This window comes from Mastomys coucha, unplaced genomic scaffold (assembly GCF_008632895.1).
Source record: "Mastomys coucha isolate ucsf_1 unplaced genomic scaffold, UCSF_Mcou_1 pScaffold14, whole genome shotgun sequence".
NCBI lineage: Eukaryota > Metazoa > Chordata > Mammalia > Rodentia > Muridae > Mastomys > Mastomys coucha.
In genome coordinates this window covers 79,623,279-79,632,628 of record NW_022196896.1, presented here as the reverse complement: position 1 = coordinate 79,632,628, position 9,350 = coordinate 79,623,279, and positions in this window count along the sequence as shown.

Here is a 9,350-nt window from a genome sequence, read left to right as displayed (position 1 = left end):
TTTGTATCTAAACTAGTAACACGGGGGAAATTACATCATAAACTACTAGAGCTATCCTGATGATCTCGTAAAAGGAAGGGGGTTTAAACCATTTAGCTGATGTACACCAGCAGGAACCTTGAGTGTATCTGTGAAGCTGAATTATCTTATTTAAAGATTATTAAGAGATAGTTTTTACATCCCTAGAGATACAGTCTCACAGAACACTCAGTTCTTCTTGACTCTTCTTCTCCCTCTTTTGAGAGGATTTTTGCATTCTTGATTGCTTAGGCTTTCCCATAGACCTGCTAATATGGACAGAGGAAGGCCCACAAGGTCTAAACCCTACACAAGGACCTACAGGCCTCTAAGGAATGTCGAGAGCAGAAGTGTCTTTCGTTGAAAGGAGCCCATCCATTGATTATCCAATACCAAGTGGTCAGACATGAAAACAGACATACGAGTAACATTTTACAGACTGAATAGGTTATATTTATGTATTTAGAAGTGGTTTTTTTTTTGTGTGTGTGTACAATAACTAATGAAAAAGAACATAAATTTGAAAGAAAACAAGAGGTCTGTGACAGGATTTGGAAGGAGGAAAGGAAAGGGGGAAATAATGTAATTATACTATCAAAAAAATAATTTTAAAAACTGAAAGAGAGCTTACTGATATGAGGTCATTTGACTTGACACAGGAAGTCAAGAGACAAAATAGCTAATATGATATCAAGACATAGGAAACCAGTTATTTTTCTTTATACTTTGTGCCTTTCTTGAAAGGCACAAAAGGAAAGGGGAACTTTCTTGGAAACCCTACTGGATGTGTGAAGGAGACTTTGGGGCACCTGGACACCTGGAATTCCCAGGAAGGAGACTAGCCAGCTCATTCCAACTGCTACTTCTCCTATCCAGTCATACCTACTGACCCCAAGGCAGAGGGGCTCCACAGTGCCTTATTTCCTGGGACCCTATGTAGAGCCCCCCTCTCTCTTCTGTTCACTCTCTTCCTCTCCTTATCTCTCTCTATATTTCTTCTTGCCACCTCTCCTAAGTTTCCATGTATGAATCTATAGTAAACTTCTGTCTAAAACTCACATTCCTCGATCCGTGAATTCATTCTTTGAATATGTAAGATAAAAACCTGAAAGTCTTTGGCTCCGGGCAGCTTTGGTGGTCATTAAGTTTTTGAGATCCTAAATCTCTGACACCCCAATATTAATATATCATCTGAAAATGAACAATTTCTTTTGAACCTTTGAGAACTGAAGTTATAGAGCCTAAGATATGAATTAAGAGTCTATGCTTATAGAGCACAAAGTGACAAATGCACAAATAATAAGCCCAAAACACAGCCCACATTCTGGTCAGATTGACTAAATCCCTAATCATAAATTCTCATAGAAGGAACAATCTCTTTACTTTCTGGTATAAGAATACTTTTACCTTCATTTTCAAGTGAAATTGTAAAGGACACAAATCAGAAGGAAATACAATATCAAGAGCCAAACCAATGAACAGAACCAGACTCAGAAAAGTGAGCAGGACACTCTCCAATTATAATTACTGTGTTTTAGGCTCAATTAGAAATGGTAAACAGCATATAGGATCAGATGAAAATTATGAGAAATATCCAACAAAGCCAGTAAGAACAAACAAAACCTAACACAGCGGTAGAGAGATAATAGGTTAATCATATAATAAGACAGAAGCTCTGAGACCTGAGGACAATAAGAATTTACCAAGTATATATAATGGGGATCTCTGAGAAGATGGATGCATAAAGCATTTGTGAAAATAATAGCTTAGGGCTGGTGAGATGGCTTAGTGGGCAAAGGTGCTTTTGGTCAAGCCTGATAAATGTCAGTTCTATTCTGGGGAACCACATGGTAGAAAAAGATCTGTCTACTGTAAAATACTTTCTGACCTCCATATGTGGGCAGTTGTGTGTCTCTGCTTATAACACAAATAAATGTAATAAAGCATAAAAATGGCTCATTTTTAAAGGTTAATGACAGGATACCAAACTAAAAGCCAATTAGATCTCCAAACCAAAGAACATAAAATAAGCTAATACACATGACTTGCCAAAAAAGAAAATCTTGAAGGTAGACAGAGAAAAAGGACCTAGTATATATAAAACCACAAACACAATAATGTGTAATACATGAACCATAATACAGTGGTGTGATACTGTTGAAGTGCTGGAGAAAATGACTTGTTTGCTACTATTCTGGTAGTGGGTGACACAGGGCCACTAGAATAGCTGTGTGTTCAGTGGTGGCATTAGAAAGTGCTGTTTGAGCTCTCTTCTCCCTACCTTGGCCTTGAATCAGCCATAAGCTCTCAACTGCTGCCTCCATGCCATGCTTTCTGTAGTCGTGCTTCCTGTCAGGATGGTCATGAGTCCTCAAATTAAATGACATCTATCACCTGTCATCTATCTATCTATCTATCTATCTATCTATCTATCTATCTATCTATCTTATTAAATGATATCTATCTACACATCTATCTCTATTTTTTATCTATCTACACATCTATCATCTATCCATCTACAAATATATCATCTATCTACACATCTTTCTATCATTTGTCATCTATCATCTATAAATGAATATGTGTGTGCACTTACATGCATATATGTGTGAGAGGCAGTATAATGGCCCCGTAAAAATGTTTTCGTCTCTAGAACATATGAAGGTATTCAGTCCATGGCAAAAAGAGATTAAGATTTATTGTTCTACAAGGATTATGTCCAAAAGAGGAAATGAGGATTTTCAGGCTGCACATCTATCAAAAACAGTCTCATTCTTGGCTTCCTGTTGACAGCCTAGCACCAATTCTTTTAAAGTTGGTTCCTACTGGCATTCTGTTAGATCAGGAATATCTTCTTGGGAAGGTCACATAAGCAGGACTTCCTAAAGGGTTTCTTGGAGTATCTTGTTTAATCAAACATCTGGCAATTATATCTGAGAAAAGCTATTCAAGTAGCCCAGTACACTATGTTACTACTTCACTATTTCTTGCTGATTTCTGCAGGAAAAACACTGATTCCCCATAGCTCAGTAGATATGATTGTTCTACAGAAACAGGAATTGCATTAAGGGAGCAGATTTTTTGATACCTATATAGAACATACATTTTAAAAACATTTTATTTTACATGCATGTGGTGTTTTGCTTGTATGTACATATGAGCACAAGTTGCATGAGGAGATTAGAAGAGGGTGTCAGACCCTCTAGAACTGAAATTATAGATAGTTGTGAGCCACCACATGAGTGCTGAGAATTGAACCCAGGACTTATGGAATAACATCATCGTTCCCTACTTTATTGAAAATAAATTCTTTTATTGTGTGATATAAACTCATTACAGTTTTCCCTCCCTCTACTCCTTCCAGTTTCTTCACACCTCCACTCCCATCCAGATCCACTCCTTTTCTGTGATTGGAAAATAAATCAGGTTTCTAGGAGATAACAACAAAATGTAACAAAATTAAAATATAATAAGATAAAACAAAACCCATCACTTTCTGGAATTGGACAAAGCAAACCAACAGAAGGAAACAAGTCCCAACAGAAGGCAGAGACCCACTTGTTCACACACTTAGGAGTCCCATAAAAATATTCACCTGAAAACTGTAATATATACACAGCAGACCTGGTGCAGACCATGTAGACCCTATGAGTCCTGGTGCTTCTTCCTCTGTGAGATCAGATGTACCCTTACTTAGTTGATTCAGCAAGCTGTTGGTGTTCTCCATCCCCTCTGGCTCAGACTCTTTCTGCCGCCTCTTCCAAGGGTTTTTTTTTCAGCTCTGAGGGGAGGGATTTGATGAAGATATCCCATTTAAAGCTGTATGTTCCAAGGTCTCTCTCTCTGCATCATATCTGACTGTGTGACTCTGTATTTGTTTCCATCTACTGCAGGTAGAAGATTCCTTGATCATGGCTGAGTAAGGCACCGATCTATGAGCATAGGATAGTATCATTAGGAGCCACTTTGTTACTACATTTTTTTTTTAATACCAGTGGTATTTGGTTTTACCCTAGGTCTCTGGGATATTTAGTCTCTGGTTGTTGGTCACACAAGCAGTGTGAGGTATAGGATCCATTTCTTAAAGTGGGCCTTAAGTCAAATCAGATATTGGTTGGTTACTCCCACAAGCATTGTGCTACCATTGCCTTAGCATATTTTGCAGGCAGGATAGCATTGCAGATCAAAGGTTTTGTGATTGGTTTGGTGTTTACATTTCTTTTTTTGTATCCTAAAGAGTATCTTTCCATACCAAAGAGACTAGAATATAGGGGTGAAAGTTCTATGTAGGTACCAGCTTAACTTCTCCATGTTTAATGAGTTGTAGAGTTGTGGTTTTCAGCAATGGGACCTTGTTGTCAATTTGTGGAGAGCAACCTGTATTTGTCTTGGCAACATCCTGGGTTGTTTGAGGGTTTCCATGGGACACCTTTGACCAACAACTCAGTTGTATGTAACTCACTCCTGGAACTGGAAGCTTCCTTCCATGACAAGAGATGGCCAGTTGGGGCTCCATCTTTCTCATTTCATTAGGCTCACCTTCATGTACTTTAGGACGTTTCTACTGCACTAGGTTTCCATACCACCCCCTTGAATGCCCCTCAATTACAGTTCTCTATCCCCACACTCCCTTTCACAACCTCTCCTACTCATCCAATTATTCCATTCCTGTATCCTGCTGCCCCCAGTCCATCTGTGAAATTCATTCTATTTTTCTCTCCCAGAGAGATCTATGTATCCCATCTAGTCCTTTCCTCTATACCTAACCTCTTTGGATATATGGGCTGTAGCTTGGTATCAATTAGTCAATGGATAGTATCTACATATAAATGAATATACAACATATTTGTCTTTCTGGGTCTGGGTCACTCAGAACATTTTTTTTTTCTGGTTCGATCCATTTGCCTGCAAATTTCATGATGTCATTATTTTTTTAAAATGGAGTAATACACCATTGTGTAAACGTATCACACTTTCTTTATCTATTCTTCTGTTGAAGGATATCTAGGTTTTCAGTTTTTTTTTGCTATTCTGAATAAAATAAAACTGAACATGATTGCTCATTTCTGCGGTGGGATAAATTATCCTTTGGCTATATGCCCAAGAATGTTATGAGGTCCCATTTATTAATTGTTGATTATAGTACCTTGTTAACTGTTTTTTCAGGAAGTCCTCTCTTGCACCGATCACTTCAAGGCTCGTCCCTGCTTTCTCTTCTACCAGGTTCAGTATATGTGGTTCTATGTTGGGGTCTTTAAGCAATTTGGACTTGAGTTTTGTGTATAGTGATAAATATATATCTATTTGGATTTTTCTACATGCAGACATCCAGTTTGACCAGCACCATTTGTTGAAGATACTGTCTCTTTTTCCACTGTGTATTTCTGACATCTTTATAAAAGAAGTCATGTGTCCAGAGGGATGTGAATTTATGTCCGGTGTTTCCATTTTATTCAATTGGTCAACATATCTGTTTTTACACCAATACCATGTGTTTTTTCAAATGACTATAGCTCTGTTGTAAAACCTGAAATGAGGGTTGGTAATACTTCCAGCAGCTCTTTGTTTTTCCATCTGAAGCTAAGAATTGTTCTTTGAACATCTGTGAAGAATTGTGTTGGAATTTTGACAGGGGTTATGTTGGGACTATAGATTGCACTTGGTAGGATGACCGTGAGCAGGGGAGATCTTTCCATTTTCTGATATCTTCCTTAATTTATTTCCTCCAAGACTTGAAGTTTTTGTTAGATGAGTCTTTCAGTCTGCTTTTAGTCACTGAGGCATTGCTCCAGACCCTATACTGAACTTTTATTGACTTTACTCTATTTTTCTTTTGTCTTCCCTAGATCTTCTAGTGAAAGTGTCAATCAGTATAGAGCTATGCTACTAAATTTGGCAGCAGTAGAGACAACTGACTATGAAAATGAGAGATTTAAAGAAAATAAAGCTAAAGAATTCAGTTAGTTACAATAGCTACATTTCATGTCTCAGTAAGTCACATGTATGAGGAATAGACTGTATCTGTCATTGGAAAAAGCACCCTGGGACAACACTGTCATATAACTTACGAGTTCTCTTGCAAGGATCTAGTTGCCTAATAGATGTTTTCTGCCTCCCATCACAAATGTCACAGTGCTATATAGAAATTGAGCTTCAATAGTCACTCTCATTCCTGAGCATTTCTGAAGACTAGGTTTAGTCATTGTGCTGAACTATCAATTCATGGTGCACAACGCATGTACTATCAGTACACCACGGCACCCACTGGGAATTAATTGTTCCTACTCATTGTTCATGTATTGTATTCCTGGTGCTTGATGTAAATTGTACCTCACTCAACTCGAGTAGCAGCATGGTAAATAGACTAGTATCCACGTTTTTCTAATAAGGCACCTAGCTCAGTAAGTATAAACACCATGCCTCAGGTCTTACAGGAAATTGTGAGTTGACTGTGGAATGGCCCATGCTGACTCTGAAGGACATGGTTTGTGTCACTGCCGTAGGAGATTAGTAGAAGAGCAGCCGACAATAAACAAATACAAGTTTATTCACATAATCCGAGGTTCAGTTGATGACATTTCTACTACTCTCTAGTAGCTAGAGTCTAGAGTTCCTCCATCACTGTCTTGGGAATTACCTTCCAGCAGGCAAGGCCGATTCAGATTTTCATCTTTCTAAGATGAAATACTCATTTGTGTCTTTCTTATTCTTTATATCATTTGTGTTTTCCCCTTTCAGTTAAAGTGCAGACGCTAAGTATTTCTGTCTAATAATGAGCTGTGGGTAGGGCTGGGTTTCCACAGATCTAAGAAGCACAGGGTTCCAAAATACAGCTGAGTTGCGACAGCTTGCGATAATCAGGCAGTTTCTCTCTCCGAGGAATCGTCGGCTCCCTTTGTTGCTCTAAGCTTTGTTTTCCAGCTTCCTTAATGATCGTGGCAATCTGTCATTTATCTGCTTTTGGATGCCAGAGAACTATTTAAAAATAAGATAGATTTTTTTCTCCTTCTAATAGCCATTTTTTAAAGGTGCTTTAGTGACAAACCTCTTGTCTCTCATCTGCTCTCCCACAGGAACTTGAAGTCACCTTCTTGCCGTATGGTTGAAGCTGTTGGGATCCAATTTTCTACAGCAAATGTGAAGGAAAAAGAGTTTAAAACAGAAATTTTTATTGAGGCACACACAGCTTCAGCAGCTGCTGCTCTGAAGGTATCATCAAATACCAACACTGCCCCAAACCCTTGGGGTCTATTTCTAGTTCAGTCTTGAAGGGAATTTGCAGTAGCGAGTGTCTAGAGCAGTTGAGTCTGGCTAAGATTTAGATGACCCATTTCCCTTATCTAATGAATTCAGGCCCTGGAAACTTTGCAAAAGCTTTCAGCTGACAAAACACCAAGAGAGTTGATGAGAAATTGAAAGACAGCTGGCATGGACTCTCAGCCTCTGGAGTTTAGCTCAGGAAGCTGCAAAATTGCACAGCTGCACGACTGTCAAAATGAAGATTCTGGCGTAAAGATAGTCAAAATATTGCTAATAGAAGAAGAAGCTTTTTGCTCTGCAGAGAAGGTGATTCGGTTTCAATAATGAAGGCACACAACACTTTCACATCTATCTCCACTTTGCCAAAATGGAATATGGGAGACTGTTTCTATATCTATCAACACAGATTAAAAAAAGTTCAATTAAGTTGGAGGAATATTTAATATATTATATATAATATAGCATATATTATATATTAATTGTATATCATATATTTATACAATATGTATATAACATATAACAGGAACCATATAGTATTATATATTATATATAATATTTTATATTATATATTGATATATATTAAATTTTATTCTTGAAAACTCAACTACTTCAACATGTTCTTCATTTTCAAGCTATCTCTTTCTAAGTCTCTGGCCTTGAGAAGCCATAAGAACAGTTCAGCATATTAGTATGTAGTGAGAAACTTGCTTGTAAGAGTACACTTAACAAATTATTAGGTGGAGAAGTGAGCTGGCTAGCCATAGTGTTTCCAGGTAATAAATGATCTCACCAATTATACATTTATGAATCTCTTTTAAGTAACATGAAAACCAAACCAAGTGGATTTCTAACACAACTGAAGATTTAACAAATGAGAAGGTCCAGGTATATTAAAGATACAGTTTTCTGAGCTATAATTACAAGGCTGATTGAAAACTTATCATTTTGGCTATGTTTTCAAAGGATCCAGTCATGGCCACTCAGAAATGATGGTAGGACTAGGGGTGAGAGAATGATGGTTAGCAGGTATGAGACGTTGGCTCAATCCCTTGTAAGGAAAAGCAGTACAACACAAACCATGTTAATTTGAGCTTAATTCACATGAAATTTCTGAGATGCTTGTCAGCACTTACATTTTTAAAAAATACTTTACTTTTTATAATTATGTGATTTTGTCAGGCTATCAGATGGAACACTTAGCAAATGTCAGTAGAGTACAATAAAATGCATTTATAGACCGGCCGTAGCACCCTCTCCATTGTGAAAACTAAGGAACAGACTGTGAGGCTCTCTGGCCTTTCCTGAGCACAGCCTCCTTGTTGTTTCTCAGTCTACACTCATCTCTACTATGATGCTTTTTCCTGCCCATGGAAATTTCTACCTGTGTGCTTTCTTGCCTGAGAGATGATGAATTCCTAGACACCATGAATTAGGTCTCACTCTTCAGCATTGGGTAATCTAAGAATTCAATGACAGTACTGAAGATTACAAGTGCCCATTCCCTCCTTCTTATTTACCACCTACCTTGAATATATCACCCTTTGGTTAGTTCTCCTTGTAGTAGTAGGATCATTAATTTTGACCTATTTTCTTTTCTTTTCTTTTCTTTTTCGGTACAGGGTTTCTCTGTGTAGCCCTGTCTGTCCTGGAACTCACTCTGTAGACCAGGCTAGCCTCGAACTCAGAAATTCATCTCCCTCTGCCTTCCAAGTGCTGGGATTAAAGGCACCACTGCCTGGCTAATTTTGACCTATTAATAAGATGTATTTGTTCCCAAGTTCCAGGGAGAGAAGTAGAGAAAGATAGTAGCTTTCATCAGTCAGGGGGGCAATTGTATTTTCTTCAGTTTGGTGTCATTATTTAGGTCCAGTTTTGGACCACTAACTGTTACTAGGGCAGTGCCATGCATTAGTTAACCATGGTCAAAGGTAAAAAGATCAATGTTTCCACTCAGCATGTGTCACACAATGTTTCTTTTTTTCTTTTCTTTTTCTTTTTCTTTCTTTCTTTTTTTGACTTAGGTAGGCTCTCTTCTGAAGATGAAATAAGTTCTTAAAAATGCAATGTAACTT